Source organism: Gobius niger (assembly GCF_951799975.1).
Source record: "Gobius niger genome assembly, chromosome: 1".
Classification (NCBI taxonomy): domain Eukaryota; kingdom Metazoa; phylum Chordata; class Actinopteri; order Gobiiformes; family Gobiidae; genus Gobius; species Gobius niger.
The window spans coordinates 21,422,070-21,433,218 of record NC_136852.1 but is presented as its reverse complement, the minus strand read 5'-3'; the positions used below and the strand labels follow the sequence as shown (position 1 = coordinate 21,433,218).

The 11,149-nt window shown below is 39.8% G+C and overlaps 1 protein-coding gene across 9 annotated transcripts in view; it reads left to right on the top strand.

Annotated features, from left to right (window-relative positions):
* The first annotated feature begins 4,045 nt into the window (after nucleotides 1-4,045).
* Nucleotides 4,046-11,149, top strand: part of gramd1bb (GRAM domain containing 1Bb) — a 65,009-nt gene continuing 57,905 nt past the window's right edge. For 3 of the 9 annotated variants that reach the window (XM_079553461.1, XM_079553459.1, XM_079553460.1), the window contains exon 1: nucleotides 4,049-4,355. The gene's annotated coding sequence lies outside the window, so the exon portion shown is untranslated. Of the gene's footprint in view, nucleotides 4,356-11,149 lie in introns of all 9 variants that reach the window. The other 6 variants (XM_079553458.1, XM_079553455.1, XM_079553462.1 and 3 more) reach the window with 3 other exon arrangements.

Below are 11,149 nucleotides of genomic sequence, written 5' to 3'. Positions count from 1 at the left end.
CTCCTGAAGCCTCAATGTATTCCATCGGGAGGTGTCACCATTTTATCAACACCTTCATGGCCTGCAGATCTATGTAATTGCGTAATTGTTCTTTGGTGAAGCAGTTAAAGATATCTCTCTACACTCCTGCCTCTGACACCTACCATTGAACTCATGTACTCAGGCAGTAATGGTTCCTGTCTAATCAAACTCTATTCACTTCAGATCACACGATTCAGCCAATGCTGGAGCTCTGCAATCAATAAATAAACGGCGTAACTCTGAGTCATCAGGAAATGCCATGTACTTCGTAAAATTGTAGTACAACGTCACCCCTCTACATAAGCCCTTTGCTTTCACACCGCAATAGTAATTCTGTGTGAATTTGCGGCAAAAAACAGAATACCCCATTCCTACGGTAAATATGCTAATCTAACATTTTGTTGCCTGGGACAACATTGCACTTTCTGCAACTGTGGTCAACCGTATTCGTGCATCCTAAATTGATCAGATTTTACCCAAAAATGTCACTGACTTGGGTTTGGAATTGGATTTGTACAAAAGGCCACTGTCTGCTGCGTTGCAAAAATACAATAGAGCTATATACACATCATTTTTCAAGGGCCAAACTTTTTATTGCACTGTTTGCTGAGGCCAGGGAGGTAAGCTTTTCTGTCAAAACTCTATAACTTAATGATGCAATTCGTACAACAGTCTCACTCACGCAACAAGGATCGCTGGGTCAAAGTGACATTTCTATAATGGTCAGGTCGATGTGGTGTGATGTGGTTTATTTTTCATCTTCTGGCAGGTGTTACTCTGCACGACGTACAGACTTCCATCTGTCACAGTGACCTAAGGAAACTTTGGCTTGAACATTAAGTTATATCAAGGCTATTTAACCATGTACCTATCCTGTCTGCAATTATTCGTTTTTGTAACATCAAGCAGCAACTTACAACAAGGAAGAGCCAACTAAGTCAGCCCTATATAATGTAGGGCTTTGAGAACCTCGTCGAGCTTGTTAAACGATTATGTCACATGATTATTTTAAATGGACTTCCCCAACAGCCTGCAGCGCAATAAGCACAAAAGTGGATCAGACCTGAATAGAAGTGCAAAAATTTGGCCCTTTGTACTAATGCTCGTGTCTTGAATTAAATTCCTTTTTACGCTTATATGAGAAATGAGTCATCAGCAATGTTCAGCCTCACCTTTGTCACAGCTCAGCGGGGTTTCATCTCGTAATTTAAGGCCCGGCTCTTATAGCTCCAATCTCATACGCAGGTTTAAAATTGCTTCTCCTGATGTAAATGAAAAGGTTTTGATAGACTTTTGCTCGTGCCCTGTGAAGTCCCACGCACTGTACATCAGAGTGGCATCAAAGGATGGCGCAACTGCAGGATAGAGTAACTGCAGGATGGAGTACCTGCAACCTTTTCCCATTGGGAGTATAAAGTGTAAAGTAAAGTGTATACCCTAACCATAGATTTACCATTTAAAAGATAAGTTCATTTTCAATTTGATGGCGCAGCAGCAAATTAAAAAAAAAGATGGAAGATGTTTCCTTTTGCAACAAATTGGGTAAATTGGAAAAATGACTTGGGGGCATTTTTGAAAAGCTGTCCAATTATGAGAACTATTGGAGAGTCCGGCTTGGAGTTCAATATCTCAAATGACATTATACTAATGATCCTGTTGAAGCCCCAGCACTGTTTATGTTCTAATACAGAAAAGCAGATGAAGGCGAGTGCATGAGTGGTCTGGAAATCACATAAACTGTGACTGTGTTCATCAAGGACTTGCTGGAAGGACAGAAAAAAAATGTCAGAGTCTATGAAAAAGTTAAAAGTCTTTTATTAAGTCGTGGACCAGCCTACACGCTTCGACCCAGAGGTCTTCATCAGGGCATGACTGTTACGTTTATGTCTTTGAACAGATTTTGAATGAGTGCTGGAATCAGGAAAAAGAGTTCTGCTGTATAGAGACAGTGTTTTTGGGGTTATTCAGTTGATCTGTTTTTAGTCCAAATAAAGAAGTGCTCGGATTTGGACATAATGCATTAGAGATCTTTTATGTTTATATAATGCAGTATTGGTCATAGTGGGTCTAAGGGTTAGGTTTTCATAGAGAATACAAATTCCATTTTATCATGATTCATAACTTTCTATTGCCTTTAGGATGGCTATCTGCCAGAGGTGGGAGTAAGTCACTAAATGAAAGTCTCGAGTCAAGTCCAAGTCGTGAAGGTCCAAGTCCCAAGTAAGTCCAAGTCAATCGGTCATGGGGTCAAGTCAAGTCAAGTCATAGCTTTTGTCAAGTCAAGTCAAGCCAAGTCTTGCTTTAGCCGGCAAGTCACCTCAAGTCACAAACGCCAGCGTGTCTACTTTTCAAAATGTGTTTAATCTTGAAAATAACAAGTGCTTTCTCAAGATATAGCAATTTGGAATTTAGGCTAAAATCAAACTTTTTTAAATCTCATGGATTTGGATTTAAAGTCTAATTAATATTTAATCGCCACAATATTCAAAATACATATATTTTAAATGCTCCAGTCTATGTACAAAATTTCCAGGACAGCATTTTTAGGAAGGGGGCCGACTTAAAAAAAAGAGTCTTTTAAACATGAGCTGTTTTTCCTTGCAGTCTGAAAGATAAATATAAAATAATATATTTTTTTTTTATTGGTCTCTGGCAGTTTTTCTGTCAGTGGTTCCCCTGTAATGCCCCAGCCCCTGTATACTCGGATTCGCCCCTGCTCAAAATAGATTCCGTAGCCTTCAGTCCCGCTGTCACTGGGCTGTGTGCGGATGCGTAATATAACCACTAAATGCTGTAAACTTTGTGTGAACGCCTTAAAACATCAAAAAGCCCCCAAGATTTCTGTTGATTAATCCAGCTCTTACGCATCGTCGTTCTGGAGGCCGCCCGTCTGCGCTGTTTGTTGTTTCAAACGTTTTCCTGTCCGTAAATACCTCTTCACTGTCTTTAGAAAACGTTTAACCCCTTAACCCCCGGTCGAACCGATTCCAGTTTAAATGGGAGATTAGGATTTGATTGATCCCAGTTTCCTATTGTCGTATTGCCCATCAATCACAGTATATATACACTGTGATTGATGGTTCTTATGCTTCACCTCTAACAAACACAACGTTATTACATTGTTAGCTGCTGGACCTTGTAACTGTGACTATTTTTATCTCCGCGTGTGCCTAGTCCATCCCTGCCTTCTCCAGTGGTCATCCCTTTCAGCCATTGAGATTTACTGCAAGGAAAGAGACACATCGGTGGCAGGCAGCGTTGGTGTTTGGGTATGAGGGAGAGAGGGGGAAAGCAGTTTCAGTAGGGCTTCTCATAATAGTGGCTTAGTTTTGTGAGCAATGGCAGTAGCTTAAAATAGCGCATCCCTTGAGAGTGCTGCCCAATTGTGTCTTTTGTCTTAAGTTTCGACATGGCACATTGCAGCGTTCAAAATATACGTACAACGCTTTGCAAACAAGTCTCCGTTTGAAGGGAATCCGATGTGCCATTTCCACAAATACGGTATTTAATTATTCATTGATAACTCCCATGACGCAACTCCAACCCATTCACAAAAAGATGATGGATAGAAGATGAGGATGCCCTTTGTAGATATCTGATTCAATATATGCTATGTAAAAGGGCATACACCATGATTTTCTGTAAATGTCCACCTTCTTTTTCCTGCTGGTGTCATTTCCCAATAACCTGTCTCCTCCTGTATGCCAGATGCCCTTCCTGACAGCGTCTCATTTTCGCCTCTGATTCGTTTCCGCTGTTATATTTGTTATATAAAGTAGCTGGGACTGATTTCCCCCCAATCCAACCGATCATTGCCTCCCCAAATCCAACAAACAAAGCGTTCTAAAAACCAACATGAGTCCGTGCATGTGCTTGTGGCTGTTTCTTATTTGCATGTGTTTTGTGTGCTACTATGGAAAAGGAGGCATTGCCAGAGTGAGCGAGAGAGAGCGTGGAGGGGGATCAGAGCGGAGAGAGCGAGTGGAGGAAACGGAGAAGGAGGCAGGCGGAGGAGAGCGTGTAGTGTGTAGCTTTCCGCTGTGCGAGGTACAGCAAGAGCAAGAGCAAGAAGCGATTCCTTAAGCAAACGGAAGGTGCGCCCCAGCATCTTCCCCTTGGGGTTATTTGGAAAAACTAGCTCCAGATTGCTTCCTGGCTGAAGGAAAATCCCCTCTGGCCTTCCCTCCTGTCATGTAAAAGAACAGGACTTTGGAGTTGGGATTGGACAAGCAGAGAGAGAGAGAGAGAGATCTATCCATACTTTACCCTGCAGACCCACAGATGGCACCGGCACTCTGATCTTTTGACTTACTCCCAGCAATTGTTCCCTGAAGGTATGTCTGTAAAAATCGCTTTCACTTGCATTCTGCTCTACTGCTTGCGTTGACTGTGCTTGTGTGGACTGGATGTGGAAGTTGCATGCACGTGTTGAGATTTCAAGCTTGCCAATGTGTGTGGGGGGGGAGGATGCTTAGAAAGTACAGTCAATCACCACCTCATCAGCATCTTGGAAAACAGGAGTAGCCAGCACATAATAGTTGTTTAATTTGGGTTTTTTTTTTTCTTCTTCTTCTCATTAAGTGTGGATGACCTTTTGAGATGATATGTTCGAACTATACAATTGCAGTGGTCATGACCTTTTTGCACATCGGAATTGAATGAATTATTAAAAAAAAAAAGTATAGGCAGTGTCCTCAATGTGTGTAAACTCCCTGGTACCACACTTGCATGTCGCCTTGTGGTAATGAATGTGGAGCTGAGCTAATCTTCCTCTATCATATAGGGGTTGACATACTTCTTGCCCCATATAAGAAAGTGTTTGTTTCTGAGGATTAATGTCACATGACTTGTTTTTGGAGCGTAGCCAGCAGTTCTTTTAAAGCCCCCAACACAAAGTTCTCGCATGGAGCAGCTCAGTGGGAATTGCATTGTTTAATTTCCTGACATGAAGAGGTACCAGATAGATTGAAGCAGATTGTTCAACGAAGGGAAGTCGGGATCAGACACAATAGCGGAGCGACTTAGTATGAAACTGTTGTGTAATACGGATTTTTGTTTTGGTTTGCCTGTTTATGGAGCAGTTATGGAGATTGTTAATCTTATGAACCAACAAATACATGTAGTTTCATGGAGTTGTAAATTGCTTTTATTGTGTTATGTTGGAGTTCATTCCCCATGATGCGCAAGGGTACAGCCTCAAAGAGAATAATTTAGACAATTTCACACCGGACTTCAAAATGATGGATAATTTCTGAACCTGTAAGTCTCATTCAGGTGTATCAGTGCAGAGTAAAGCATGTGATCCAAACTCCATCTCTCCTCAGCGTGAGACTCTGATGAGCAATCATGGAATGGGGGTCTGCTGCTGCTGGATGAGTGATGAAATGCAATTAATGTGCCAACTTATAATTGGTTCTCAGGCACTTAGTCAACATGGTCTATTAGTGTTAAAATAGATGCATTGAGTAAAGTAACAATCACACTATTGTGTACTTTGCATACGCTGTTAATCAAAGCAAACAGCTGCAGATAAAACATGGTGAGCTTAATGTTTGTACAAGGCGTCCAGAATTTGGTTTTGATTATCATGTTTTTGTTTTTTTTACTTTAATTGTAGGAATAAGCTTTGCTGCGTCTAGTTATAATTCATGATTATATTTCAGTATATTAACAGTAATGTTAAAACAACGGCACCACATTGCATTACTTGTAAATAAATAACAGTATATCTAAAATATTGATGGGAATATAAAGAAAAGACATTGTGATCAGATTTTTATGCTCCCTCCAAATCTCTGAATTTTATATTATTTTGCTAAATATTTAATAATTGGACCGCACTGGTGTTTAGACCACTGGTTTGGACTGTGCTTTTGTAATTGATGATGAAACAACAGTTTGCTGTGAGTCATAAAGCTCCAGAGACCCCACAGATGTGGAAGTGCATTTGAAAGAAATACTATACTTTGAGCTGATTAAATATTGAACAGATCTGCAGTCAGATGCCAAACCTTATCCAGTCACATCACAAATACACGTCTTTGTCTTATAAAGGAAATGTGGAGTTATATTCACCGCAACATGCTCACCCGGCCAGCTGTAGAATTTGTTGGAAAATACATATTAGAGTAAATGACTACTATTATCCCGTCATGTTGTTGTACATTGTCCCGCTATTGGCTCCTAACACATTTTTGTAATTGTGACACGGGTGGGAACTCATAAGTTATTCTTCATCCCACTCCTTTTCGAGTTTAATTATGCACATTATTATTCTTTGTACATGTGTGTAAATATATGAGTGTATGTTAAAATGTTGTACATAATAATGCCAGAAAAGTCATGTGTAAACCAATTACTCACATTCACACAGAGAATGATTCGAACCACCAACCTTACTGTTACACGTCAATTTCATAGTTATTCAGTATGTGTTCTATATTGTAAGCTTACCTCACCTGCTGACATTTTGTTAGTGTAATGTGTTTATTTTTACCGCTCATTGACTCGACTGAATGCCGACTTTATTTCCAGATTTCTGTGGTCATTTGGTGACCACGGTTGGAGCCATATTTGAATATGAGATGATGACTTCCTGTCCTCTTAATGCAGAGTAGTGGTTGATATGTGGCTGTAGTCGAGCCTCACTACTCACTCGATCGAATTGACAGCGTGTGAGTGAAAAAGTGACAAAAGAGGCTTAATAAAGTTTGACCTTTGGCCACGGATGAGTCATAGTGTAATTTAATGGTGAAAGTGAAAAAAGAAAAAATATATTTTGATTTTGATATTTTGACTAGAGAGTTGAGGTGGGAAACATATTGTTGAGAGTGATGCTGCTGTCATCACCAGCTGCTAAAATCTGTTGGTGTGAATGACATGACCCAAAACCAGTGCTGACCAACCAGTGGACCGGTGGATTGTGAAGTACAGGCAGATCTTTGGCACAGGCTCAGTAGATCTCAACCGGAATTCATGAAATATGACTGCAAAGTAATAATAACAATAATAGCAAGTGAGAGTTTGCAATGTTATTCGTGACAAACATAACGTGCAAAACAAACTTCTAACCATCAGCCTAATGGTTTGTTTCTCTGCATTACAATATGTGTTTTCCCTGCTCTGAAATTACCGTTATTACTATGAGTCTATTATCCGTTGGTCTCCTTCTCGCTGGACGATATCATTAACTGATGAGCTGTCATCTGCGCTTATTTTTGTGCTTATGGTGTGTGAACCGATGAACCGCTCATTACTGCTGTGTAGCTTTTAGTGAGTCCAAGACTTTCTTCACACGGCTGTGCCTTAAAATGCACATATCCTACACTGTAGGAAAAGTAAGATAGCCTAATCCAACAATTCACTATATACGCTCACGTGAGCAAGGAATACAGATTGGATGACACAATGAATCAAAGTTACATTCTAAAACTCCAACTCTTAAACCTTTAACTCTTAAAAACGTTTTTATAATCTCATTTGTTATTTTTGTCTGTTGCATTCATTGTTTATTTTTTTTTGGGGGGGGGGGTTAGATAGATGGATGGATGGATGGATAGATGGATAGATGGATGGATAGATAGATAGATAGATAGATAGATAGATAGATAGATAGATAGATAGATAGATAGATAGATAGATAGATAGATAGATAGATAGATAGATAGATAGATAGATAGATAGATAGATAGATAGATAGATAGATAGATAGATAGATAGATAGATAGATAGATAGATAGATAGATAGATAGATAGATTGTAGTGACCCAGGTTTTCACTGCAGCTCTCACTAGAAAACCTCCAAAACAAGTGATCCCGGAGCATTGTAGAGACCACTGTGATTGAAAGTAAAGGCAAAAAAAAAAAAAAGTTGCATAATGCACCATTCAAAATAATACAATGAAACTTACATCAAATACTTAAGGTTTCTATTTTACTAAATGACATGCATGAGGCTAAAACCCTCCCCCTGCATAACCGATGAACACTCTTTATTGGAATTCTTTAGATAATCACCTGTTCTCTGCATAAAAAAACACATGTATTTGTGGGAGCATGGTTGGCATATTTGTAGGGTATTAGCAGGTGCTACATTAAGTCAGACTTAGGAAATGCTTTATTTAATTAAATCCAGGTCTTTCCATGTAATAAACTGGATTAGACTGTGTGAACTGCACGTGGGCTTAAAACCATGTATTATGTTGCCAGTTGTAATTACTGTACAACTGCAGCTGATGTGAGTCGTCAGAATGTGTTTAGCCTTACAGACTTTGTCTTAAATGGCCCACAGGTACAAAAGTAGCTCGGTAATTGCAGAACAGATGTAGCAAACAATGCAACAATTATCAAGGTCACGGAAGGCCGCACATTGTGGTCCCCACAATTATGTGTTTTAAAAGGAACATGTTTTAATTGCTGTGATAAAACTGTGAGAATTAGTTGCAAGGTGTTATGGGAGCATGTTTGTTTTTGAAAATCAATATTTAAACTTTTAAATTAAAAAAAAAGGATTTTTTGCCATTTTGTTATTAAGTTTTTGTTGTTGTTTTTACCAAATCTAATGTTCATCATCTAGTCCAAAGAAGTGTGTTTTGAAGCCAGTGTGCTTTGATTTTCATCCTCCAGGACATTAAAAACATTAGTTTGGTATAATGTTTATTGCAAAAGGGAATTAGAAAATTCAATGATCATTGAGTCATTTAGCTATTGCTAGAGGTGTCTGGTTTACCACTGGGAAATTTAACAAGAACCACAGAGTGGGTGAGACAAAAACTAGACCCACGGTGCTGTTCTGTACAGTTTTACATGAGATAATTACTGGCTGTCATCATTGCGCTGTGTGGAGCTGAGCTGTTCTGCCCCTGAGCCCCTGTAACAGTGCACAGCCATCAAAGAGTATTGAAGAAACACAAAAAAAGAGATGATTTTAAGATAATAGGAATGTGCCAAAGCCACTCATGTTGCACTGATAGTCAGGTTCACTTAAACATAGTAAATGATAGTTCCAAGTCCTTATAGTAAGAAAGGAGGAGAGAATAAAATCCATTAAAACATGTAAATGAATTAAGTATGACGCCACCGTGGCATTTAAAAAGTTTGACATCAGCATTCACTTGTACCAAACTGAGGGTAAGACAAATTAGGCATCCTAAAAAAGCATCCATAAATCAGCGTGACCCTAATGTGAGCAACAATCACCTGCACTGAGATAGCGTCAGGAGGCTCCTGGAATATCTGCAAGGGCTATTTTCAGTTCTGCCCACTAAAGAGTCCCCTGTTCCCATAATGCATTTCTCTGCATTCGGGTTCATGTCCTTATGATCAGGGGGAACCTCGTCCAGGAAAGGTCGTCCAGGATTTTCGGCTATTAATCAAACACATTTTTGGCATAGCTACATGGAAAGTCTTTCTCCGTGGTACTTTTTGTGCGGTTTGTCACTCTCACCTTTTAAATGACAATGTCGAAACCCACAAAAGCCAACGACAGGAACTTTCCTATTATAGCTGAAAATGATTTTATTCTGTTTTTTCCTGACCTACTTGAGTGGTCTATTCTTTTTCCTGTTGACATGGTGTGAAAGATAAACTTCTCATGCTGCAGCCTACTATTGGTGTACAGCTTGTATTAAAAACAAAACAAAACTGTAACAAAGTACAATTAAAATGGGCATTCTCTTTGTTTAAATAAAGTCTTCTGATTGATAAATAATGGTTCCCCCGAATTGTCATTTGCAATAGATTGCCACGGCACAAAATAACTGTAAAAAAAGTGTGTTGTACCGCTGTGATATTAGCTCTGTGAATGTGTGAACGCTGCAGGGAACTAACAATCACCGAGCGGATTTATCAGATGAGGCTTCCTGTGAGGGGACCAGTTCTCTGCCCGTAAGCTCATTTCGACAAACCAAACGCCCAGACTGCTGAAGTAAGACTGATGCTTGATATTGGTAGTTATCGTTCTGCTACTGTTCACGAAAAAGTCTTAAACGTGAACCTATTTAAACTGCTCAAAACTTCACGTTGCAAATGATACCGAAATGAAGCAAGGCTCTGTCATTCATGCAACTTTAATAAGCTGACACATTTGAATGCATTTCCTGCCTTCTTGACACAATTGGTTGGCGTGACGCTTCTCAATGCTAACGTTTTGTGTAACGGTGGCTCCACCTCTCAAGCAAGGAGGTTGGGGATTTAAACCTTATTTAATTTGCCTTGTGAATGTGGAGGGAGAGATTGTTTGTATATATCGCTTTAGCTCTACCACGACTGCAGACTGTCTCATAGTCACAAATAAGATGATGGCCAAGTGATAGGTCACAGTCTGTGCAGACCACAGTGTTCTCTTTTGTAAGTTGTACTGTCTGGTCAATAGGGCCATAAACTCGTACTTTTATTGTTTGATTTATTTCTTCGGACTGTGAAAAATGACTCTTGAAGGTATTATTGTTTTCATTAATATAAGATGTCCCCAGTTAATGAATTTGATATGAAATAGCTGGGTGTATTCCAACATTCCCTCTTAAGGTTCAAAACTGGGGGAAAATAACCTCCCAAAAAACCCCAAGAACAAATTTGGTCAAATGTGTACCGTATTAAGTCACTGACTCTCATTTCAGGATCATCTCTAATGAGACTGCCCTTAAAGATCAAAAGAGAAGTGACCATTAATCCATTCCCTCCTATTATGTCTTGAGGGCTGTGTTAAGCCGAGTGTCCTGTGTGGGCAAATGAATCGCGCTGAACAGGCAGCTAATAGGAGCTTATAAGTTACTCTGGAGGGAAAACCTTTTATGTACAATCAGACATAGTAGCAGAGTGGATGGATTTCCCTGTTATGTTTTTTGACATTGGGTTGAAATTGGAATACACATGAGCTAAAATAGGCAAATGTCATTGGTAAACAGAAGATTATTCACTCACTTACCTTCTTCGTGTAGATAATCAAATTGCAAATATGTATGCATATCAAACAGTGCTAATTTCCATCCATCCATTTTCTTCCGCTTTATCCGGGGCCGGGTCGCGGGGGCAGCAGTCTCAGCAGAGATGCCCAAACTTCCCGATCCACACACACCTCCACCAGCTGTTCTGGGGGGACCCCGAGGCGACACCAGGCCAGCTCGGAGAC